This window comes from Stigmatopora argus, chromosome 9 (genome assembly GCF_051989625.1).
Source record: "Stigmatopora argus isolate UIUO_Sarg chromosome 9, RoL_Sarg_1.0, whole genome shotgun sequence".
Lineage (NCBI taxonomy): Eukaryota > Metazoa > Chordata > Actinopteri > Syngnathiformes > Syngnathidae > Stigmatopora > Stigmatopora argus.
In genome coordinates this window covers 17,758,791-17,772,155 of record NC_135395.1, presented here as the reverse complement: position 1 = coordinate 17,772,155, position 13,365 = coordinate 17,758,791, and the positions used below count along the sequence as shown (strand labels likewise).

General features: G+C 35.3%; 1 long non-coding RNA gene across 1 annotated transcript in view; it reads left to right on the top strand.

The window, feature by feature from the left end:
• Positions 1–13,365, top strand: part of LOC144082121 (uncharacterized) — a 56,286-nt gene that overhangs the window by 31,322 nt on the left and 11,599 nt on the right. Inside the window, exons 3-4 of the long non-coding RNA XR_013303148.1 lie at positions 2,249–2,325; positions 7,425–7,514. This is a non-coding gene — a long non-coding RNA (uncharacterized LOC144082121). The remainder of the gene's footprint in view (positions 1–2,248; positions 2,326–7,424; positions 7,515–13,365) is intronic.

Below are 13,365 nucleotides of genomic sequence, written 5' to 3'. Positions count from 1 at the left end.
GTGGGTGGTTAGTGCGTCGGTCTCGCAGTTCTGAGGTCAAGGGTTCGGTCCTAGGTTGGTCCTCATAATGTGGAGTTTGCATGTTCTTGAGTGGTGTTTCTCCGGGTACTCTGGTTTTCCTCCCACATCCCAAACATGCATGGGATAGGCTCCAGCACCACCCGCGAAAAAAAAGCCTTACTATACTATGTCGTTTTTTAAAGAAAAACAGCCTTACTATACTATGTCGTTTTTTTAAAAAAAGCGTTACTATACTGTCGTTTTTTTTTAAGAAAAAAGCCTTACTATACTATGTCGTTTTTTTACGAAAAAAAAGCCTTACTATACTATGTCGTTTTTAAGAAAAAAAGCCTTACTATACTATGTCGTTTTTTAAGAAAAAAGCCTTACTATACTATGTTGTTTTTTAAGAAAAAAGTCTGACTATACTATGTTGTTTTTTTAACAAAAAAGCCTTACTATACTATGTCGTTTTTACGAGAAAAAAAAGCCTTACTATACTATGTCGTTTTTTTTACAAAAAAAAGCCTTACTATACTATGTCGTTTTTTTACGAAAAAAAGCCCTACTATACTATGTCGTTTTTTAAGAAAAAAAGCCTTACTATACTATGTTGTTTTTTTAAGAAAAAAGCCTGACTATACTATGTCGTTTTTTTAAGAAAAAAGCCTTACCATACTGTGTTGTTTTTTAAGAAAAAAAAAGCCTTACTATACTGTCGTTTTTTAAGAAAAAAAGCCTTACTATACTATGTCGTTTTTTTTAAAGAAAAAAGCCTTACAATACTATGTTGTTTTTTAAAAGAAAAGCCTCACTATACTATGTCGCTTTTTAAGAAAAAAAGCCTTACTATACTATGTCGTTTTTTTAAAGAAAAAAAGCCTTACAATACTATGTTGTTTTTTTAAGCCGACAAGTCGTGAGAGCAATTAATCTTTCACAATTTAGTTCTTCGGTAAAACAAATGTACCATTAGGAAAAATGTCAATGACTGGCATATGTTCAGGACCGCAGATTGGAAAAGAGGATTGTGTTATATGCAAAAATAAGTCATTAAATTTATTGTATAGCATTTAGCAATTAGCACCAAAAAAACTGTTGCAACGCCAGTTCTCACCATTTTATACACCGACATAAAGAACAAATCTACTGGGGCAAATTAGACTATGTTGCTAATACACAAACTCTGTATTTTGCTTGACAAGCTACACGAGGAGCTTATTTTTGGTCTCAAACGTTCTCAGTCGAGCTGTGATTTTGTCACCAGAGAGAAATGTGCTAAGATCCTGCCAGACTTAATAGCCTGTGTTTTCACAGACACTGACTGGGTTACTTTTTTTTCGGTTTTTACAGATGGCGTGTGATGCACGTGCTGCCAGTGTTATCTAAAAACAAGCTTTTGTTTGATATAAAATTTATGCCAGTGCGGAACCCGAACGAACAAAACCACAGAAATATTAGGAACAAATTCCCATTTTGCATAAATGCCAACAGTTTTGTCAACAAGCCGATTTTCCAGTTCATTTTCATTCAAAACTGCATTTTTTGCAAACTAATGCACAATAAATAGGGAAACTATAAATAAGGCCATATGGAAGGAGAAATAAAGTATAAATAAAAGAAACAAAATGGTAGACAAAACAGATATAATTTCAATGGAAAAGCATGTCTATAAAAAAGTAACATTTTGAAAACGTATAGACTTTTCGTATGTGAAGCATTTTATTTGTTTTTTTGTTACATTTATGTTCTGTAGGAGATAGACCACATGTGTCAAAGTGGCGGCCCGGGGGCCAAATCTGGCCCGCCGCATCATTTAGTGTGGCCCGGAAAAGTAAATGATGAGTGCCGACTTTCTGTTTTAGGATCAAATTCAAATGAAGAGTATAGATGTATATTAAATTTCCTGATTTTCCCCCTTTTAAATCAATAATTGTCATTTTTGAATCCATTTTTTCTGTGTTTTTAGTTAAAAAATCATTTTGTAAAATCTAAAAATATATTTAAAAAAGCTAAAATAAACATTGTTTCTGATCTATAAAAAACTGAATATTCAGGGCTTTTAATCCAGTTCTTTTAATCCAGTTCTTTTAGTCCATTAAAAAAGAAAAAAATCTAAATATTATATCTAAAATGGACACGTGAAATCGAGTTGACGTTAACGCGGCCCGCGAACCAACCCGAGTCTGACACCCCTGAGATAGACCGTTGTTTTCCATCCTGAAATATTTTTTGTTCTCTTTTTCAGTTTTTCCTGTGCTAACAACAAATGGAAGAATGTAGTGTATCTGGTGTGTGGACTTTAGCATCCAACCCTCTTTTCTTGTAAGTAAATATCATTATTTAACAACCATTTTAATTTTATGTCCAAAAATATGTACTTAAAATGAGCCAAAATGGCTTCCAAAGTTAGGCATGACAAAACCAAGCCATTTTTATTGCCATGTTCTTGACACAATCTGATTGTCCATCATGTTTTTTTTATTAAGACTTTGTAAAGATCCTTAAATAGTGATTTATTTTTCTTACGAGCATGCCCACGTACACCAGGACATCTGTTTCCTGGATCGGATTCTCTGTTGATTCTGCGGACCAGCATAAATTAGCTTCTTAATTTGCATGAAAATAAACACGTCTGGATGAAATGTAACAACATGACAGCTTTGATTAAGTCGTACACGTCTTTTTTTTGTTGCTTAACCACGGGTCGTTTCCGAGGAAGGGCCACTCGAGTGAAAAGGGGAACACGCCGTCTTTATTATGCGGATTTTGAGAAATGAGCCTGGTTGGGGCAGCCGGGCTTTGTCTTGAACTTTGAACCTGAAGACCATGTGTCCATGCTGCTGGTGCACGTTCGCGTCCATCCCAGGGGAGAAAAAACAATTAGGCGAATTAGAAGGCAAAATATGGCCAGGCTCAAAGGTCGGCCGCCGTTCGCCATTTTGCTCGTTAAATCCGCGGCTTAACGGCAACGGCTTATTCGTATTCCTGCTCTTTTAATTGCATTTCTTATAATAAGCCATCACTTTGATTTTAACTCGAATAAGCTGAACTCGCACTTTGAGTTGAACTAGCAGTAGATAATAAAAAAATAAATAATTAAAGTGTCCTCAGCAAAAAAAACGTCATTGTGGGACAAAAAGCCACCTAAAATCAGTACACGGTCGATTGGTCGTCGGTCTTTTGGTCGCCGGTCTTTTGGTCGCCTGAAAGTTTATTGATAATTACCATTTAAATCGTGGCTCAAATTCCCTAAATACAAACTGCGAATGACTATTTAGTCATACTTAATGCCCTATTAATTTTTAGGCTAAAGAAAAGCTCCAAATTTCCCGGACTTTTATTGTTTTTTGTTGGAGAACTTGTTAAGACCCGGACTGACGTCGCTTCTTAAAGGGACAACGCATGTACATACAAACTCTTCTACAATCACACGTCGGCTCAGTGAAACTGCTCATGGCCATTGTTGGCTTTGATTGATGCGTAGACCGTGTTGTTTTACCTTGTTTGGTCGTCGGTCTTTTGGTCGCCGGTCTTTTGGTCGCCCGTTGTCGCGGTCCGGGCGACCAAAAGACCGCGACCAAAAGACCGCGACCAAAAGTCCGGCGACCAAAAGACTGGCGACCAATCGACCGCACACGCCTAAAATCCCAAGACATTTGGAATTTATGAAAGCAGTCCAATTAAGAAAAATGCTCTATTGTCTCATTGTGAGAAGAAGAAAAAACACTACAGAATAATTTAATCATTATAATTGGAGCTAATAAATCAACTCTTCAGCTTCCTCAAACAGCAATTGTAAGCTTACAATGTCGTCTTAATTAATATTCATAAATCCCTACTACTTCCAGTTTTTCTTTTTATATAAATAGCGTTAGCTTTCACGTCAAAATGGCAGCTCAGCTGCTGTAAATATCCCCCCTAGCTTTTTATACGTATGTTAATATAGGATGCTTTAAATAAATGATCAATCAACGAGCGGACGCCAGCCGCTTCCCGGCGTCCCGTCAAAGGCTGTCAATGTAAATGTGAATCATAAACCTCATAAACAATAAGCTGCCGGTGTCATCCCCCTCCATTTTTATTAAATAAGCCGCTTGTCATTCCGCTTGTACTTTATAGTTAAACAGCAAATCACTGTTGCCATTGGAACGTGTTTTCAATTTTATTTATTCAGAGGACGATTCATTATTATTAATAATAGTAAAAAATAAGTTGTGTTGCTTTCTAAACTCAAGAAATGAATGGATTGAGAGCATCCAACCTGCGTCAAGGCTTTTTTTCTTTTCTTTTCAAACGCGGTGGATTTGTGAAGTATAGATTTTTATCCATTTGGTTGATTGGATGTTGCCGTGAAAAAGATGGCGGGGACAAGACAATGCTTTTAAATCAATGTCATCTCTTGTTTAAAATGGAAGTGGCTGTCAAGAAGAGAATTAACTGCAATACTGCCCTCGACAAATGACCATGTCAAATATAACGTAGAGGAAGGGAGGGTCAACAACATGATCAGTTTATCTACAAAATGGATGGTGGGCGGAATTTAGTGGAGACACTCACAAAAATAAATAAATCCAAGAAATTGAATGGACGTATGATGTCCACTCTTGGGAGCGAGCTTTTTAAATCACAAAAAAAAACATTTCTGGGAAATATCAAACTCAAAACAAAGAGTTCTAAAGTAGTTGGGCTGCGTTGTTCATTTAGTGGCCAGCTGTTGAAATAAGTTTAAAGATCATTAGATGACGTCAACATCCTTTGCACCAAAATGTCCGCTTAAGGAAGAATGAATAATGATAGTCGTTAGCACATGTGACTTGATTCATGTGCGTGTGTGTTGATAAAGAGAACAAATCAACGATGGCGGTGAGTTAGGGTGCTTCAACTCAAGCACCCTCGACACCGTGGGTCAAGTGAACGGCAAAAGGAGGGCAAGATTGATTAATGTTGTGGCTCACGAGCCTTATATGGCTCTTTTGATGGGTGCGTAGGACTCTTAAAATAAATTTGAGAGTTTTTTGTACTTTCAGATAGTTAAAAGGGGTCCCATTTTTATGGATTTTTATTTTTAATTTCGGAATTTGGCTCTCAAGGAACTAGATTTAAAAATAGGAATTGATTATGGTGCTCTCTGTCAAAAAGGTTTACTCAACCGACACCTTAAAATCTAGTTTTGATAGAGTTGAAGTTTTGCTTTTTCTTTTTAAGTGTTTGTAGAGAAAAAGACAGGAAATATGTTTATGTTTCACGTTATAATTACAATCCTAATCTTACGCAAATACAATTTTATTGCATCAGGACCCAAAACAAATATCATTTCTACTAATAACATGAAGACAACATTAAGTTATTTAGATGACCGAACTCTAAACAAAACAACATTGCATGTTTACTAAGCTACCAACCTCCCTCCAAAACACCCCAATTGGATTAGTCTTCACGTAGCACCCGAGTATAAGTCGTGAGCCAAGCCAAACAATGATAAAAAGTGCAAAATATTATTTTAAAGTCATAAATAGTAAATCATCTTATGCTAAGGAGTTATTTTTTTTCATTTGAACTTCAAATGTGAGGTCTCTACAAGTGTACATGTTGAAGTGGATGTGCAATCAAAGCTAGTTATGCTCATTATATTTTTAATGGTCGCCATCTTGAGTTATAATTGCTCTCATTAGGCTGTTGAGAATTCAAATAAGATCGACAAATGTGTTGTTTGTCAGGAAACGGCAATAATTGTGACTAAGTGATTTTCCAAGCAATGCCTTGGCTGTTTCATGTAGCTCTTGGAAATTGCACTAAAATAAGAGGAACAAAGTCAACCTGAAAATTGCATGCCTCATAGGCACACTTTTATATTGCCTGTAAAAGTGGCTTTAGATGCCTTTTTTCTGGATTGTTTTTCTGTATGAAAAGAGCTCCAATCCATACCACCTGACTTCGAATCAGAAAATCCTCTAACATCGAATAAAATAAGCATTTTCCAGATTTTTTGTGGCCAGGCATCCTTCCCATAGACCAAAGTGGCGGCCCGGGGGCCAAATCTGGCCCGCCGCATCAGTTTGTGTGGCCCGGGAAAGTAAATCATAAGTGGTGACTTTCTGTTTTAGGATCAAATTAAAATGGAGTATAGATGTATATTAAATGTCCTGATTTTTCCCCCTTTTAAATCAATAATTGTAATTTTTTAATCCATTTTTTCAGTGTTTTTAGTTCAAAAATCAATTTGTAAAATCTAAAAATATATTTTAAAAAGCTAAAATAAATATTAGATCTATAAAAAACTGAATATTCAGGCTTTAAATCCAGTTCTTTTAATCCATTTATTAAAGAAAAATCAAAATATTATATCTAAAATGGTCCAGCCGACGTGAAATGAAGTTGACGTTAAAGCGGCCGGCGAACCACCCTTGCCATGGATTATGCTTGAAAATTTCAGCAGGAAAATATTCAACATCCACCCTGACCGCATACCCGAACCACCTCATCTGGCTCAATGTAAAGAACAACAAGTCGAATCAATCATTTGTGCCCAAAATCGTAGTTTTCTCTCACGAGCCAGAGTCTAGGATCGCAGATCTAGATTCCATCTACGCAGATCAACCATAGACTATCACCTTTCCATTGAGCTTCTTGTTTCCCCACGACAGATCAATAGAGCCAGCAGATGTATTTCCAGTCCACCTGACAATTTACTCCTCCATTCCTCCCTGACTTAAAATATATACTTGAACTCCTCGACTTGAGCCCGATCTCATTGGCCAACCCCGTTTTTTTTCGACGAAGTGACCTGGTTTAAAGTTTGAAGCTGCTGATTCCCATTGAAAAAGCATCACATTCCGCAGTGAACGTCAACACTGCGACTTGGAGATCGCGGCTAAATGTTTTAATTTTTTTAAAAGCAGACCTTCAGTAAAGAAGACGGCAAATCAAAACCACTTTATTTCATAAAACTTAAAAGAACACTTTTGGGAAAAAAAAGTCCAACTGAAGAAACACTGCTATTTTTCACCCCTGCTTGTAAAAACAGTCATTTATGGGCTGATAATTTTCTGTAACAAGAAAAGTAAAACAATTTGCTCTGCCCTTAAAGACAGTTTTTTTCCTAATGCTTTTTTTGTGCTTTTGTGTTTTGAAATTACTGATCGAGATTGTTGGACCTTGCAATTTTCAGTAGGTTAAGCCGTTTTTAGACGGCTGGAAAAACTGGATTTTGCCAAGTTTTTTTAAGGATACAGTATAACATATCCATACCAAATAGAGGCTTGATGTTTAACCCACAATTTCCTGCCTTGAAAGGAAGTATCTTAAACCTAGTGTGTTGTTTTTTTTACATTTATGTTCTGTAGGAGATAGACCATCACTGGGAAACTAAACCGAACCAGATTATTTTCCATCCTGACATTTTTTTTTCTTCTCTTTTTCAGTTTTTCCGATGCTAACCATACAACATATAGAAGATTATCTCACGATTCCTGGTCTGGTATGAGGACTTTTGCATCCAACCCTCTTTCCTTGTAAGTAAATATCATTATTTAACACCATTTTTCATGCCACACCAGATTGCAGCAACATCACAACTTTAATAGATCCTCAAATAACTGTCAAAAAAAAAGCAAACACCATTTGCGAAAACCATTAATTATTGTTAGCATGCACCAGAAAATTGATTCATTAAAGACACATTTACTCCACAACAAGCAATCAATTTTGAATGATTTGAAGCATCAAATTGAAACATAGAAAGTAGGATAATTTCCCAAAGCCCCTTTTTTTTGGCTAAATTCCGCTTAATTTGCCCATCTCCAGTCGCTAAAGTTTTCACAGAATAATGGCCGAGGGGAAATCAACACCTGCAAGTCATTTCTTTTCTTTGAAGCCCACCCCCCAAAATGCACCCGAGATTTAAACTCTGGGTGGACTCGGTAAAGAAAGGCATTCTGTCGACACGATTTGGCCAGGTCACGTGAAATATGTGCTACATGAGGCGTGTTAGTGCCCAGCCATGCATTCTATATATATATATTTATTTTCATTTTTTTTTTAAATGAACACTGCGTGTCCTTAAGGGAGCCCATGTTAAAAAAAATTGGCCTGGCTTAGATAAAATATTACTGTATATTTCCTAGGCAGATGCTGCGGTCATGGCTTGGAATTACTAATAAAATTAAAAAAATTGGACATCTTTCATGCCATAATAATAAGCAATAATGCATATAATTCCCCTTCTGTGTAATATAATCACGACTAACCTCCTATTAATGAGACACAGATGCGCAGTGTGCATTTGTGTGAGCTTCCTTTTTTTGATTGACACTCTTGGATTTATTCCTTAAATGATGTTTATGATCATAATTATAACCCCCCGAGCTGCTTCTTATATTAAACGCTGATTAGGAAATTTAAAGTGGTTTTCATAAATGACGCTCTATTTCTCCATCAAATTCTGCAAAGAAAGAATGGCTTTTTTGTTCATATATTTCAAAATAGAGAAAACAATAAACTATTTAAATGCAATTTTATGGGTGTTAAAAGCGGCACGGTGGGTAAGTGGTTAGCACCTACGCTTCACAGTTCTGAGATCGCGGGTTCAATAGAAGATAAGAGTCGATACATACATTTTCAATTCGTATTAGTTAATAATTGTAATGTTCGCACACGTAAATAGTCATAAAATAGACTAAGGTGAAGTATTTTTCTTTTGTATGATCAACTTAGCATAGAAAGTGTTTAGTTTGAAGTTTTTGTCGTTGAAATAAGTCGAAACGATCCCAACGTGTTTATCCGAGGCGTTGAATCGCGATTAACGAACTCGTCATTTGACATTTAAAAGCAACGAAAAACGTGTAGCAATCCAGTCATTCCAAATCATTATCCACCTAGCCTCCACATAATTGACCTTTAAAGGCCCCCGGCCGGCCGTCCTTCAACCCCCGGCCCCGCCGCCCCTTTTCTAGGCGGCGTCCGTTCCCGCCGTCGTCGCACTATTGGCGAAAAAGGCGTCGTAGGAGGAGCGCACTTGACGTCAGGTAACGAGGCTGCTCCGGGGAGCTCCTCTGATTGCCTCCAGTGCCGCTAATTGATTTAGTGCGAGGTCGCCCCCAGTGACCGGGGGCCTAGGGAGGAATTTCCTGTTTCTGCATGTATAATTCAGTGGCTTCCTGTGCCGGAGCACGCCGTGCACTTCCAGCTGCCTTTCTTCTTTTAGTCAGCGCATGCAAATGGCTGCTTCCTAATATTGCCACAATCTTACAGTACGCACAGCGGAAGACTGAAAACTGTACGTATTAGGATTCATTTATCAGATTGGTGGGTAGTGGGTCGGACTCGCAGTTCTGGGGTCGGGGGTTCGATCCCGGGTCGGTCCTCACAGTGTGGAGTTTGCATGTTCTTGCATGGCTTTTTTCAAGATACTCCATTTTCGTCCCACATTCAGAAAACATGCAAGCTAGGCTAGCTGGTTGAACACTCTAAATTGCTCTTAGCTGTGATTGGTCGTTCGTGTCTTCGTGCCCCGCGATTGGCTGACCACTGATTCAGGGTGTCCCCTACCTAGTTAGCTGCGATGGGCTCCCGCCACCCTTGTGAGGATAAGCGGTTTAGAAAATGAATTAATAAGTGAGTTTTTAAGGTGCGTGATGATGTAGTGGTTAATTTGCCGAATTGCAGTCTGGGCCACGTGGGTTCGATTTCCATTTGTGTGATTGTTTTTGCTGAAAATGAAGGAATGGAAAAACCTCAGTTTTCATCCTATTAAAAATGTTTGTAGTAAAAGTAAAATGACATTTCCCCATTTCTAGCATCAATACGATTTTAGGAGAGTTTAACAGTGCAACTTTTATTTTCATATTTTATATGATCGTGTAATATGACCACTTGAAAATGATTCCAATAGCTATAGTTTGGGAGCGACACCTACAGTAATGTAGTTGTCGAACATAAATTTGAGGGAGAAAAAAATACATATTGAGGTGTGGGGGCTTTAAAAGTAATGAAATAATCCCATAATGAATTGAGTTGGGGGTGTTCTTCATAGATGTAATCAATGGAAATGGAGAAGCTTGAATAACGGCGTGACATGTTGGGTCGGGGCCCCCCCGAGTCGGTCCGAGGGTCCTCGGGGGAAATGTTGATGATGTGAGGGTATATCACACACATAGTGCTCTCATTTATTAAAGGGGGCCAAAACGTCTTGTTCTTGATGGTTTTAACAGCAGTAGCAACGGGAGCACCCGCGGCCTTTTTAGCGGCTTTTTAATGCAAATGCGAAAATAGAACAGTGACGATTGCGTGTTGAAAACTAAAGGGATCACCCTACAAAGGAAATTTGCGTGTATTGTAAACCTATATTCATACAAAAAAATAAAACTTTTCAAAACAAGAAAGTGAAATGAGTTCAGAATTGGATTTAAAAACATAGTTATTGAAATTGAAACACTTTATTGAAGGTTGACATTTTTGTTCAGACTCCGTCCAGTCAGAATGTACGATGACGTTCTTGAAGAGATGAGGCGTCAGATTAAAAATGAATAGTTAAATTGTTTCCTTCCGACGCTTCATTTAGCCGGCGTGAGTCAGACGCCGTTTGCAACGCGACCTTCCGCTAAAGTCAGCCGCTGTTGACTTTTGGCCAAAATGGCTGAAAGGCCCCCATTGTAGCCATGTTATGTCACAGTACAATATTCCCACAATATCTTTGAGTTCGCCATTAGAGTTAGATATGTTAACTCATCAAGGAATCATGCTCCTATTGAGAACACAGAGACATCTAGTAATCTAATACTGAATATTTTCCTATAAAAGCCCCCAAAAGTCAGAATGATAAAATACTTAAACCCAATAAAAAACCTTACGATACATTTTCACTTTCACCCGAAAAAAAACTTACGAACCAACAAAAACGTATCGTCCGGACTATAAGTGACACTTTTTTTTCATAGATTGTATGATCCTGCGACATTTTTTTTTAAATTATAGTTGATTAAAAAAAACACTTATGTTAACATATGCCTATTTAAATGTATCATCTAATAGTGTGACATTTTTTTGTGTGTATTATTTGGCTGGTGTGTCTTATAGTCTGTGAAATACGGCACAATTTCACTAAAAATATAGCTTTCCTGAAAAGTAACACGTCTTAAATTAAATCCAGTGAACACCTTACTATACCATGTCGTTTTTTAAGAAAAAAAGCCTTACTATACTATGTCGTTTTTTAAGAAAAAAAGCCTCACTATACTATGTCGTTTTTTTAAGAAAAAAAGCCTTACTATGTCGTTTTTTTTAGGAAAAAAGCCTTATTATACTATGTCATTTTTTTACGGAAAAAGCCTTACTATACTATGTCATTTTTAAAGAAAAAAAGCCTCACTATACTATGTCGTTTTTTAAGAAAAAAAGCCTTACTATACTATGTCGTTTTTTAAGAAAAAAAGTCTTACTATACTAGGTCGTTTTTTAAGAAAAAAAGTCTTACTATACTATGTCGTTTTTTAAGAAAAAAAGCCTTACTATACTATCTCGTTTTTTAATTAAAAAAAACCTTACTATACTATGTCGTTTTTTAAGAAAAAGCCTTACTATACTATGTTGTTTTTTTAAGAAAAAAGCCTTACTATACTGTCGTTTTTTAATTTAAAAAAAGCCTTACTATACTATGTCGTTTTTTAAGAAAAAAGCCTTACTATACTATGTCGTTTTTTAATATAAAAGCCTTACTATACTATGTCGTTTTTTAAAAAAAAAAAGCCTTACTATACTATCTCGTTTTTTAATAAAAAAAAACCTTACTATACTATGTCGTTTTTTTTAAGAAAAAGCCTTACTATACTATGTCATTTTTTTAAGAAAAAAGCCTTACTATACTATGTCGTTTTTTAATATAAAAGCCTTACTATACTATGTTGTTTTTTAAGAAAAAAGCCTTACTATACTATGTCGTTTTTTAAGAAAAAAAACCTTACTATACTATGTTGTTTTTTAAGAAAAAGCCTTACTATACTATGTCGTTTTTTAATATAAAAGCCTTACTATACTATGTTGTTTTTTAAGAAAAAAGCCTTACTATACTATGTCGTTTTTTAAGAAAAAAAAACCTTACTATACTATGTTGTTTTTTAAGAAAAAGCCTTACTATACTATGTCGTTGTTTTTTTAAAAAGCCTTACTATAATATGTCGTTTTTTGAGAAAAAAAGCCTTACTATACTATGTCATTTTTAAGAAAAAAGCCTTACTATACTATGTCGTTTTTTAAGAAAAAAAGCCTTACTATACTGTCGTTTTTTAATTTTAAAAAAGCCTTACTATACTATGTCGTTTTTTAAGAAAAAAAACCTTACTATACTATGTTGTTTTTTAAGAAAAAGCCTTACTATACTATGTCGTTTTTTTTAAGAAAAAAGCCTTACTATACTGTCGTTTTTTAATTTTAAAAAAGCCTTACTATACTATGTCGTTTTTTAAGAAAAAAAGCCTTACACTACTATGTCGTTTTTTAAGAAAAAAAGCCTTACACTACTATCTCGTTTTTTAATAAAAAAAACCTTACTATACTATGTCGTTTTTTAAGAAAAAGCCTTACTATACTATGTCGTTTTTTAAGAAAAAAGCCTTACTAGACTGTCGTTTTTTAATTTAAAAAAAGCCTTACTATACTATGTCGTTTTTTAAGAAAAAAAGCCTTACTATACTATGTCGTTTTTTAAATTTTAAAAAGCCTTACTATACTATGTCGTTTTTTAAGAAAAAAAGCCTTACTATACTATGTCGTTTTTTAAATTTTAAAAAGCCTTACTATACTATGTCGTTTTTTAAGAAAAAAAAGCCTTACTATACTATGTCGTTTTTTAAGAAAAAAAAGCCTTACTATACTATGTCGTTTTTTAAGAAAAAAAGCCTTACTATACTATGTCGTTTTTTAAGAAAAAAAGCCTTACTATACTATGTCGTTTTTTAATATAAAAGCCTTACTATACTATGTCGTTTTTTAAGAAAAAGCCTTACTATACTGTCGTTTTTTAAGAAAAAAAGCCTTACTATACTATGTCGTTTTTTAAGAAAAAAAGCCTTACTATACTATGTCGTTTTTTAAGAAAAAAAGCCTTACTATACTATGTCGTTTTTTAAGAAAAAGTCTTACTATACTATGTCGTTTTTTTAAGAAAAAAGCCTTACTATACTGTCGTTTTTTAATTTAAAAAAGCCTTACCATACTATGTCGTTTTTTAAGAAAAAAAGCCTTACTATACTATGTCGTTTTTTAGTATAAAAGCCTTACTATACTATGTCATTTTTAAGAAAAAATTCTTACTATACTATGTCGTTTTTTAATATAAAAGCCTTACTATACTATGTTGTTTTTTAAGAA